At 47.9% G+C, this 12,969-nt stretch overlaps 1 long non-coding RNA gene across 1 annotated transcript; it reads right to left on the minus strand.

Annotated features, from left to right (window-relative positions):
• Positions 1 to 2,248: 2,248 nt before the first annotated feature.
• LOC125960705 (uncharacterized) lies at positions 2,249 to 8,532 on the minus strand. Its single transcript, XR_007470648.1, has 4 exons — positions 8,430 to 8,532; positions 4,549 to 4,641; positions 2,775 to 2,903; positions 2,249 to 2,683 (listed from the first exon to the last, which is right to left on the minus strand). It is a non-coding gene; the product is annotated as an uncharacterized LOC125960705 (long non-coding RNA).
• Positions 8,533 to 12,969: the final 4,437 nt, after the last annotated feature.

Below are 12,969 nucleotides of genomic sequence, written 5' to 3' on the forward strand. Positions count from 1 at the left end.
CTCTGGGAACGCTGCCTCCCAGGTAATGAGAGTTAAGCTAAAATACCTTTGTTTAGCTCACAGGAAACATTCTGACCAGGCCCACCTGTGAATGGCTGCAGGAAGGAAGAAACTAACACACCCCCTCCAGAGCTGGATCAGAACTAAGGCTTCACCCCCTCCCCTTTTAGTATAAACGAAGCCTGAATTCTAACTCGGGGAAGATGATTCTTTGGGACCGCCCATCTTCTCCGTCTGCTGGCTTTCTGAATAAAGTCGCCACTCCTTGCCCCAACACCTCGGTCTCTCGATTGATTTGCCCGTCCTGCCATAAGCAGGATAAACATGGACTCAGTAACACCTGAGAACGGTCTAGTGAAGGAAGATGGGTCTGTGTTGGTCCAATCTTATCTATTATTTTTGTCTCTCTGGTTTAACATCATCTGATCTTTGGGTTCCCAGCCTCAGTGATTCATGCACCACACCGGCCATGAGAAAGGATCATTTCTCATTTCCTCGCTGGTCCATCAAAAGCAGAAAAATCTACGCCCAGGATTAACATACTCATCAACTACATCCGTCCTCTTCCAAGTGTGATACTGCACCTATCTGTTCAGTGTTTGAACTTAAGGAGATTCATGTTCCTCCCGTGTGCCCTCTGTGAAATGCTGGCAGCAGCAGCCATTCTTCTGCAAATGTCTTCCCTCCCTCGGCAGTCTCTCTGCCACAGGGCAGGGGAAGGTGTCATACTCCCCATCCTCGCCTCTTGGTAGCAAAGGAACATCTTAGTTGAGAATGAACTTGCGAATCCTCCTCCGGGGTGCAGGATGGCTGGGCTCTGGGTTACTCACTGTGGCTTGTGTTCAGACATCTCCAGCCATGGGCATGCTCCTCTTTAACTATTTCAAGCCCACTACAGACGGACTGAGTGACTATCATATTTCTAGAGGTTGGGGCTGCCATCTTCTACTGTAGACATCAAGAGCCATCACAGTGTGTGTCTTGCTGTGAGCACTTTCCTACATTATCTCATTGAACAAAATGCTCATCTGCCTGGGAGTTCATTTCACAAGTGTTCAGCTTGAGATGTACATTCAAGTAGACATGTCATTGAGCATAACTAATATCTGCAAGATGTTTCATGATTTACAAGGAAGTTCACATGCATTATCTTTTTTAATTTCACAGCTCAGTGAGGTATGCAAAAGCAGTATTACCATCCTCATTTAGCAGATTAAAAAGTTGAGGTTAAGTGATTGCACTTGGTCCATAAAACACACTTAATCCCAGCCCTCTAGAGCTATGTAATCTACTGAGAGCGAAGATGCTAAACAAATAAACACGCAAAATATCCATGATTAAAAATTGAATAAAGGCTAAAGGCTAATAATAAAGAACAAGAAATTACAAGAGAGAATGATAGGTAAGAGCTAATTTAAATCAGGGGGCAGGGAGGACACCTGTAAGGCAGTGACACAAAGAGTTGAGAGAGAGGTACTTCCCTGGTGGCGCAGTGGTTAAGGATCCGCCTGCCAATGCAGGGGACACGGGTTCGTTCCCTGATCCGGGAAGATCCCACACACCGCAGAGCAAATAAGCCCGTGCACCACAACTACTGAGCCTGCGCTCTAGAGCCCGTGAGCCACAACTCCTGAGCCCACGTGCCACAACTACTGAAGCCTGCGCGCCTAGAGCCCGTGCTCCACAACAAGAGAAGCCACCGCAATGAGAAGCCCACGCACCGCAACAAAGAGTAGCCCTCGCTTGCCGCAACTAGAGAAAGCCCGTGTGCAGCAACAAAGACCCAACACAGCCAAAAATAAATAAATAAAATAAGTAAATTTACTATAAAAAGAAAAGAGTTGAGAGAGGAAGCCAGCTGAAGAGTCGGGAAGACTCCTGATCCAGTGGTCTCTCCACTGGCAAAACACACACCTCTGGTGGTGACAAGCTCCATCTGTGAAGAACATGTGCCACTGCCCTTCCTGTAAGATTCCTGAGCTTGTTCTAACAGCAACAGCATCACAACTAGAATAGTCCCTTCTCCTGGGTCATCTGGGCAGGCAGAGATCAGCCTCCACACCTCCATCAGTGCACTGAGCATGGGATGAGTCTCCCTTTCCTCACCCCGTCCTTCTTTTCCTCGCTTATTGGTTGTGGAGAGGAAGCTATTGTTAGTCCGAGAAAAGAACCGACATTGTTGGTGTAGTCGGGCGCTGAACGTGGGTGTCAGTGAAAGTAGAGCTTTAATAATAACCGCCGCTGGGCTTCCCTGGTGGCGCAGTGGTTGAGAGTCCGCCTGCCGATGCAGGGGATGCGGGTTCGTGCCCTGGTCTGGGAAGATCCCACATGCCGCGGAGCGGCTAGGCCCGTGAGCCACAACTACTGAGCCTGCGCGTCTGGAGCCTGTGCTCCGCAACGGGAGAGGCCACAACAGTGAGAGGCCCGCATATCGCAAAAAAAAAAAAACCAAAAAACCAAAAAAATAATAACCGCTGCCAACAATTACCAAGTGCTCAGGGCGCCTCATCGTTGTGCCAAGCGCTGTACGCGTGTGGACTCCGCTGCCCCTCACTGCATCACTGCCGGGGAGGTACAGTTATCACCATCTTTGAGGAAGCTGAGGCAAGGCCACGTGGATAGCAAAAGGTAGAACCGAGAATCCAAGCATTTAATCCCCTGCTCTGCTGCCCCTCTGCCTGGCCTGTAAATTACACAGAAACCCGCAGCAGGATGATTTATTGAGATAACTAATTTGCACCGCATTTTCAAAGTTTTTTTCCTTTCCTGCTCACCTCTCTAGTTTCAAGAAGTTAGTGAGGCCATTTATATTTCCCTCTCTCCATCCTCCAAGCAGAAGAAGGAAGCTACTGCAATGCTTTCTCTCGTCTTTTAGGGAACTGGATCTCACTGAAGAGGTGATACTGGGAGAGAAGAGAGGAGTGAGTCTGAGGCAGCCAAGAGAAGGAGGAAGCTCGGGAGGCCGGTGGGGAGGGGTGGGCGGTAAGGACTGGACACTCGGGCCACCTCCGCACAAGTTCCCCGAGGACCTCCGTGCACGTACAGAGCCTTCAGTGCCTATGCAGACGTGGCCCGTCGGGGTGTGGGCAGGAAGCTCAGCAAGGGAAGACCAGAGGCCTGGCCTCTTCTCCAGGCACCAGCTAGGCCTCCTGGATTGTTGATCAACCTCCGCTGGCGGCAGTGGTGGAACGGGGAGGAGCCCTCCAATGACGGCTTCGAATAATAAATTTATCTCCAGATGGAGATGGGGGAGGGTGCTTCAGAGCCAGGTTTAATTTAAATTTTAACTTTAATTAAAATTAAGTTAATCAAATTAAAATTTGAATTTGAAGAAAATGAAGAAACGGATATTTCCTACACGCCTGGGTTTGTGGCTTCATATTCATGCTTGCTACGAATACCGTAAGTCTCACAAAATCACCATTCTCCTAGAGCGCATATTCTCCCCTGGAAATTCACAGGCCTCAGAACCAAAACCAATGCCGGGAACCTCTGTACCATCTCCTCTGGCTCTCCGTCCGCTCTGCCTGGGCCAGCAACTAGATCTCTAATCAGGGATTCTTCCAACCGACTTGCTACTGCCGGCCCAACAGTGCTGAAGGGCATTCAAATGGCAGGTGTTCAATAAAAACTTGTTGGTTATTTAAAAGCACTCCTTTTAAAATCGCCCTAAAACTACCAAATCTATGCATGTCTCTATTCTTGCATAATTTATCCACTGCATCCTTATGTGCCCTTTTTTAACTAATTGTTGCACTTCTCACGTACCTTTTTCCTACATGTGTATCTTCTGTTAAATGCGCCCCCCCCCCCTTGTTTTTTTTGCAAAGCTCTAGCCTCAAGATCCTGACATGAATTTCACGACACATGTCCGGGAGAGCAAGTTTGCTCCCTCTTCTTCCCCCACTAACCTACAAGCCTAGTTCACCAGCACCTGCGCACTCTCTGAGGGGCTGCACCATGCGTGCTAAGGTGCTGCCAATGCCCCAGCCTTGGAGGGCAGGTTGGAAGGGTTGCCAGGCTCTGCTTGGCCTCCTGTCCAGCTTTTAGTGAACCGGGTCCAAGAACGAGCAGCCCCTGACGACCGCAGAACGCCAGGCCTGCCATCTGCGTGGGCCTCATAGCAGAGTCTCCTTGAAAAGAAACAGGTGCCCTCATTCCAGGGCATCAGAAAGTCAGGCTGCGGCCCAAGAAAAACAAGGCCCGCAAGGTTACCTCAGAGGATCTAACTCACTTTGTCACTTGGCCCTGTTAGACGGGTTTGCAGGGGGAGCCCTGTGTGGGAAAGAGGGCTGAGTTAATCAGATGCAGGAGCTGAGGGGCCTCCTGAGAGGCAGGAAGGGAGAGAAGAGGAGGACGACGTATTTCCCGTATTTCCAAATGTGGGTGGAGCTCATCTTTCGGGGAAGGAAAATGTGCATAATGTGGTGTTATTCCTGAGCCTGAAAACGACTGCACGTGGGAATCATAATCCAATTAGATGGGCAGGCCCGTGGGCTGACCTGGAGCCAGCAGACCCCAGCTCACACTGCAAGTTCTGCTACTTACCAGCTCGCTGACCTTGGACAATATCCTCCACGTCTCCCCACCTCTAGGCTTAACCTTCCAGTCCATCCTCGACACTGCTGCAGATTTATCTTCCTTCAACACAAATTTGACCAAGTCACTCTCCTACTCAGTACCTTTCTTTTACTCCCCCTTGCACCCGGGATAAAATCCACCTCCCGGCCAGCATGGTAGATAGCGCTCTGTGATGCAGCGGCCTTCCCACGGGCCTGTCCCCTCCTCACTCCTGCACTTACACAACACAGAAATGCTGTGTGTGGGCTGTGCTGTGTGTTCCCCCAGACTCTTGCCTTTGCTTCTGAAGTTCTACCAGGAGAAACCCGCCCACTGTTCACCGGTTTGGTGAACCATTCGCATTAGTGACTCTCTGCTGAGAAGCCTTCCTAACCAGCACCTCTGAACAAAGGTCCTCAAGCCCTTTGTGCACAGCTAATGGCCGTGTAAAACCTGTATTGCAATCGTGTGTTTCCATGGAGGGTTGCCAGATTTAGCTAATAAAAAGAATGGTAATAATAATGATAGGATGCCCAATTATTTTTTAGTATATATGGGACATATTTTATATTAAAAAGCTATTCGTTGTTAACATGAACCTCAGATTTAGCTGGACTTACGTTTATATGGATTGTCCCTACTGGACCGAGTCACAAGAGGGTGGAGACTGACGAGACCTGTCAATATAGCCTTGGTACACACAAAATGACTGGCAGGTGCTTGATAATCTTTATTTACCTTACATGATTGGCACCTGGAGTTTCTAGACAAGTTATTCGTTTTACAGGCAAATGAATAAACACGGCATTCATTTTTTTCTTTGCCTTTTAACATTAGGTCGCCTTTTGAAGGCTAAGCGTTGCCCCACGCACAATTCAGACTGCAGTTTCTGATGTTCAATTCTGATGTTCAGAACTGCAGTTCTGCACTTTTCCAGACCCAACCTGCAATGAACACTGATAGACGATAGATGGCGCAATGGACTAACGTACCGGCCTTCCGCCCCGCTGCGGGAGGCGGGTAAGAAAGAAGGCGCAGCGCTGCCGCAGAGCCCTGCGTTATTGATTGCAAAGCTGCCGCAGAGGTGGGAGGATCCCGCCGCCATCTCGCCAGGTCTCCCGCAGTATCCGGGATGTCCCTTCAAGATGCTTTCCACTCCCTGCCAAGTCCCTTGATGTGGGAGGAGAGAGCTGTCTGTCGCACACATTATTTTTCTCATTCATTGGAAGATTGGACCTCTCCATAGAATTATTTTAATTCACATTGTCACTGTGAACAGTGGCACCAAAGAATAGCAGCTGTCCTTTTTGAAGACCACCGCCTTTTAAATCGACATCTACGCTTAAATATTACCGAGTGTAATTAAAAGGCAATAAAATCGTGTGGGGATGGGATGAGGGTGTTCATCACTCAGTTATAAAACATTCTTTTATAAATAGATGAAACAGTTGAAAATAAATAGATGAAAATACTTGGGATGTAAAATAATTTCGTTATATTGATGTGTGAGCGCGGCTACGTTTTCAGCCCCATTGTAACCAGACACCTACCTGCACATTCTAACTGAAAGGAGATGCTCTGAAAGTAAACCGTGGGTGGGGTCGCCGTGCAAGTCACGATTGGCATCCCTCACTGCTAACAGTAGAGGGCGATAATCCATTCGGACAAAAAGGAGAATCATGCGCACAAATGATACCTTTACGCAACCAACATTCTATTGTAACAGGGAACTTAAAATCTATCTTCACAGGGAACTTAAAATCTATCTTAACAACAAAAAAAAAAAATCTATCTTCACTCACCAATCCTTTTATTGACCCAATGCCTCTTCTTAGAATCTGGGTTTGCTGGTTAGAGGGCTGTATTATTTCCTTTCTTTGCAAACCACACACACATAATGCATCCTCTGTATTGTCTCACTGGGTTTCCTTCCTGAGATGAGAATTTAAAGACAGTACAAAGCATCTTGACTCAAGAATCCTTCTAGATGCTGTACTGATAACCATCAAATATAATTCAGCAATGCTTTTAAAATAGACTTTCCTTCACTGAGTCTTTCCAAAGCATTAAGCTGAAGTTTTACTGGTAGCACATCCCTCTTTCTTTGTGTACTGGTGTATCACTAGTTTTAATAATATCTGGTCAAACTGTGTAATTACCGGAAAACAATCAATTGGAACTAACAGGTTAGGAAAGAAGCAAACAACACACTGTGGGCCCACTAAACAGTAGCCTGTGCAGTGCCAGCCGCCAGCCCTCGATGAGCTGTGGACATCAGTCCACCTCTTAGCTCAGGCTGCTGTAAAGAACACCATAGACTGGGTGACGTCCAAGCAACAGAAATTTATTTCTCATAGTTTGGGAGACTGAAAGTCTGAGATCAGGGCCATGGTCAGGTTCTGGTGCGGGCCCACTTCCTGGTTGAAAGACAGCAGTCTTCTCACTGTACACTGACACGAGGAAAAGACGGGGAGAGCTCTCTGGGCTCCCTACCACCATCACATTGAAGGTTGGATTTCAACATATGAATTTGGGGGAGCACAAACATTCAGCCCATTACAGTCAGTATGCTTCACAAAGAAAATGGGTAGTTAATCTGGCCCATCACTTTCACGGAGGTCATTTTCAAAAGCTTCTGCTTGAATTCAGGAAATAGTCATTGTTTTTAAAAAAATAAAAATAAAAAATACATACTAATCATCTACCACTTAGCCAAATCCACATGCAACGTAATTGAGTCCTTGTGAAATCACATGCCATCCTAACTTAAGACCTGGCAGAACAAAACTGAGCTCCTCTCACCCCCAGTGGGGCTGCCAGTTGACGAGGTTCATCCACAAAGGCCTCCCCACAGTGAGTCCGTGTCAAATTTTCAGAGTGTGGAAAGCAGCTCTTCAGTCCTGGCTGCTGGAATGCCATCTGTGTCCCCTTCCAGTCACACAGACACTGTCCTTACCAGCCCCTCGGATTTTATGTCCAAACTTAGTATATCCAACTGCAGCAAGAATTTTAGTCCCGAGACTCAGGTGCACAAGAAATATATATTTTTAGAATCCCTTAAATCAAGTTAAATGTGACTCTAAGTCCCCCTTCCACTGAGTTGATGGGCAGTTGAATCATTATCATTACCGGGCACCTGCTCTGTCCTGATTTGTATCAGGGTTCCAGGTTCCTGCAGCTCACAGGCCACACTGTCCCAGCCCCTGTGGTTCCTTGGGGTCTAAAGACCTCGCTTGGGGCATGAGAATCATTGGTGAGCTGCAAGGTCCCACCTCTGGGGCCCAACCTCTCTCGCTAGGGACACTCTGGGGACATCCTGCCCTCTTTTCAGCGCACAGACAAGGAATGGCAAGCAGCCCCACCCTCACAAGACCTCTGACCAGTCGCAGGGGGAACTCTCTCCCGCATCACCCAGCTGCCTCCAAAGGTACTCCTCCCACTCTAGGGCAGAATTTACCTTAAACAGGAGCAGCTGTGACCCGCCTTGGCCCCAAGGGGCGGTAAAAACAATTTGTGGATTGGCGCTGAATGGAAATGAGTTGTTTTAATGTGGACAAAACAATTTTAAAGATTCAAAGCAGCTTTCATCAAGAATAGCCTGTCTTTTCTGGACAGTTATAAAAAGAGGAGGGATGGATACTTCCCTACGATGGAGAACACGGAGCCTCTGCTGTTGGGCTCTGCAAGCATCTCCACATGCAGACAATTCATCTTGTTAACAAGCATCTCCAGCTCATACATTCCTTCCATCCCACCTCTAATTAAGCGAGTGCATTAAATTTTCAGTATCAGCGATAAATGTCCCTCCAGCGCAAGAAATTTCTATTATAGTTGTATACCTTTTCTACTATAGAAAAGAAATAACTCACAGTTACATGATTCCAGTGTTGGCTTTGAGTAAACGAATATGGGAGCAACTCAGAAAGGAATCCGAAGGAAGTATAGTGATGGGAAAGAAGGCTGGAACCCACAGCCCCCTGGGAGCAGAAGGGTAGGTCCTGGTCAGCGAACCGCTTCCGTTAGGGAGCTCATTATTTCAGAAGACAGTCCATGCCATTTTGACAACCCTCTGCAGCAACACTGGAGAGTAGAATGTTCTGCAACGATGGAAAGATTCTATAATACAGAGTTTGCTCTTACAGTGTGCTTGCTACTGGGAGCTTAAAATATGGCTAGTGTAACCAAGAAACTGAATTTTAAATTTACTTAACTTTGGTTAATTTAATTTAAGTTTAAATAGTTGTATGTGGCTAGGGGCTCCCATGTTGGACAGCACATCTCTGCGGTCTTTTTCTCTTTTAATCTATGATTTGTACCTCATCTACTTTCGTAAAAGTTCTAAAATGGATTACCAAAAAAATCAAGCGTAGCGTGAAATGGCAAAATTGAAAAAAATTTCATAATAAAAGAAGAAAGTCATTCTGTAAAAGAGAGCCGAAAAATAGTGTTCCCAGACACATGGAATGAGTTAGTCATTGCCTTTGAAAATAAATTTATTTGTAAATTGCTGGAAAGTGAGGCAAAAATGGAAAGTCACACAGGAGGCAACGTTGAAATGTGTAGTTAACAAGCGTTTGGCTGCCAGCAACCCTTATTTGTTTGGGAACGGTTGCCCTGCCTCTGAAGCCCCCAGCCCTCACCCATTGCATCTACTTATGGCAGAGCCACTGGGGGTGACTCTACCTCTGGCACCTACTGGCCAATCACAGTTGTCCTCTTGAGAGACTGGACTTGGGACACAGGAGAGTGTGATCTCTCCCTAGGCCAATGGACACAGGTGTGAAACTCGGGGTCTGTGGAGCTGAGGGACAGAAGACGGTGGTCTGGCACCAAGACAGGAGAACACAGTGTCGACGGTCATGGGCACAGGCTCCGGGTTCAACTGCTGTCTTACTTACTAGCTGTGTGACGTTGGCCACATGCCCTAACTTCTCCAGGCTTCCTCTTCTCTAAAATGGGAGTGATTTTAGTTCAGATTTCACAGAGTTGTTGTACAAATAAATGCAAGGACATAATAAGTGCTTCACAAATATTATTATTAATTATAATAATATTAGGGTCAGAATCCCGACAGCACTCAAGTCACTGGACTGTGTCATTGCCAAAGTCTTAGCAATTACCAGCCCTTGGGCTCCATGAGACACACTCCTCCCCTTACTCGTAAAATAATATTCTGTTCTGCATCAGTGAATTCGGATTGGGTTTCTAGTAACTGTATCAAGCAGAGTGTTAACTTGTAGGCCATCTTTTGGAACGCTACCTTGTCTTCTTCCCTGTGCAGATGGCCAGGTCGACCTAACCTTCCTCAGACTCTTACCACAGGCAGGGGCATGGATAGGAGAGCTCAGATAGACACAACTTTAAAGTTATGATTTTTAGTGGAACGGGCCATATTTTTGGCTGCCCAGCACCCACACCATCTTATTTGGGAATAAACCTTGCAGAATACGTGTCTTGGAGGGAGATAGGGTCCCCCTTCCTACTACAGGAGCTGGAAGTTGCCAGATGATGCTTTGCTCCACCCCTTGGCAGATACAGTGTGGACACATGACCTGGGCTGGGCTAATCGAACGCTTGTGATGGGGACTCTGGAAGGAGTGACACAGATGTGACTTGTCGTTGTCATGGTGACGGTGATGCTGACATCCAGAGCCCTGCTCTGGAGGGGGCGGCACTGATGCCAATGTGCTGACCCGATGGCTCCCGAGACCTGACCCTCACTGGCTCCCCCTGCCCAGCTTCCCATCTTCCAAGCCTAGTTCTGCAAATTTCCTGTGCATTCTGTGAGCTACCTAGTATGTTGCCAATGAACTCCTCCTCTGCATAAGCTGGCCAGGAGGGGGCCTTTGGCTTGTAACCAAGAACCTTGCTTTTCCCTTTTACCCCTTTGAGAAATTAAGTGACCAAAACTAAACACAGCTTTCTCCCTGGGCTCTTGCTGCATCACCTTCAACGAATATTCCTGCTCCAGCCCCCAAAATGGGCACGTTTCTATCAATTCGTGCACAATCCTGTGGTGCGTGGACTGCCGCTTGGCCACACTCGGCCTGATTCTTGTACCACGGCACAGCATGTGATGGAAGAGGTCAGAACGACTGAGCAGGTACCAGACATGCTGCATTGCTTCCAAAGTTACCATTATCAGGTTGGAGGCTGATGTCATATTCTGGAGAGAGGAAAGTAAGCTGTCTTCAGAATGACTGAATTTATACACAAGTCAACTGTTCATCTTTTATTTTGAATGGATGTGCCAGAACACCTCTAATAACGACCTTATAGGAAGGCGTTCTCTCTTGATGAAGTAGTGTTTATAGCTTCACCTTCTAACATAGAGTTCTTCCCAGAAACTTGTTGTCCAATAGTCTATCCCCATGTGTTCAGCTCTCAGTTCTGTGTAGACAGGAGCATATGTACCCAGAGCCCAGTGCTATTCTCAATGAACACTGGACAATAAATGTTTGTTGGACAAATGAGGAAGGGAGCTAACTCGTGAGTGAAGGTGCAAGCTGCATGCAGGAGAAGCATGAGGCGCAGCCATTTGCATTCGCCCTGGAAGGACAGACCTTCCGTGAGCTTGGGAATGGAGAAGGAAAGAGCACAGCTGAGGATCCAGAACATCTACTCATTACAGAAATATGAGGCTGTTTTGGTCTGGTTTTCGTCATGAGGAGAACTGACAATTAAATCCTTCTGTGAAGGTAACAAGCACAGCCAGTGGGAGACTTGGGCTCAAGCTGTAGGACAGTCATTGACGGGGCAGGGTGCGATCACGTGTGGTGTGAGGCTGGCATGACCCTCCACAGGGAGCTCGCCTCTGTCGTGGGAGGGGTGCCACGGAGCGCCCCCTCTTCACGCGTCCAGCTCAGCTCCCCAGGAGCCCCCGGAACAGCAGGCTCTTCTGTCCTGGCCCAGATTCACCTGGATGACTTGGCTGGTCACTTAGGGCCTACATTCCTGATTTTCCCCCATTCTTTAATCCAAAACAAAGAAGGAAAAGAGCCATTTCGGACACCATTTGTCATCTCTATAAATCAAACTACATTTCTGGTTTTTTCTGCTTTGACCACATCAGGGGAATGCAGCTGGACAGATTTCCACCAGTTCGGGATTGCCTAACTCAAAATACTGACTGACTGGTCTTTGGAAAATCTAATTTGGGGACTTTGAAGCCTCCTCCTTCGAGAGAGGCAGTTGGCCTCCAGGGTAGCAGACCTGAGGTATAGGAGGCCGATGACTACTGACAGGGAGAGACGTGCCTTCAGTACAAAGATGAATGAAGACCACACAGGCAGACTCTCTGGATGGCAGGTGCTACATGGAGTGGAGCTGCTGTTCTAGCTCAGCGCCTCTGGGACAAACACAAATCTCCCGGGGATCATGATTCAGGATGTGGGTGGGGCCTGAAATTCTGCCTTTCGGACCAGCCCTCAGGTGGAGTCAGTGCTGGCGGTCCTCAGACCCCATCTGGAGTTGACAATTTCCAGAGCAACTTCTGTTATGGCAGATACACTCAATAAAGGAAACCTAGCATGCAGAAGAAGACATTCTTTTTTTTTTTGTACGCGGGCCTCTCACTGCCGTGGCCTCTCCCGTTGTGGAGCACAGGCTCCGGACGCACAGGCTCAGCGGCCATGGCTCACAGGCCCAGCCGCTCCACAGCACGTGGGATCTTCCCGGACCGGGGCACGAACCTGCGTCCCCTGTATCGGCAGGCAGACTCTCAACCACTGCGCCACCAGGGAAGCCCAGACATTCTTTTAAACATTTCCATTCCTGTTCCCCTAAAGCAGTGGCTCTCAACTTGAGCTGCAATTAGAATCACTTGGGGAGCTTTAAGTATCCCAGGGCCTAGGCCTCACCTCAGACCAGTGGCATCAGCATCTTGCAGGGTAAGACCCAGGCGTCCAGATGTTTTCAAGCTCCCCAGGTGATTCCAGTTGGCAGCTGGAGCTGAGACTAGCTGCCCAAAGAGAGCGTTTGCCCAGGAGTCATTGGTACGATCTGCCAGCCCTGCCTCTTGCTGCTTCTTCTACTGCTTGGAATGGTGCCTCCTGTGCTTGGAATAGTGCTATCGTCCACCTGCCTGTGGAGCCTGTTCCTCTCCCCAAATTTGGGAATACAGGTCATGGCCCATTTGCCATGGAGAGTCCATCTTTCTGGCCTCCAGGCCTACCTGTGCTGTCGGTGCTGACACCCACTCTGCTGTCTGCTGGGGTATGGCCCCCAGAGTCTGTTTTACACAAACACCACGGGGATGCTCATAGATGCTATTTAAAGTGGAAAATACATGTATTTTTAAAAATGACAGTAGTTTGGGTTAAATAAAGTCAACCAGATTTATTTACTCTAGGACTTCTCAGATCCGTTACTATTTAATTGACCAACGTGCTCATCCCTTATAGGAAGACA

This window comes from Orcinus orca, chromosome 12, assembly GCF_937001465.1.
Source record: "Orcinus orca chromosome 12, mOrcOrc1.1, whole genome shotgun sequence".
Classification (NCBI taxonomy): domain Eukaryota; kingdom Metazoa; phylum Chordata; class Mammalia; order Artiodactyla; family Delphinidae; genus Orcinus; species Orcinus orca.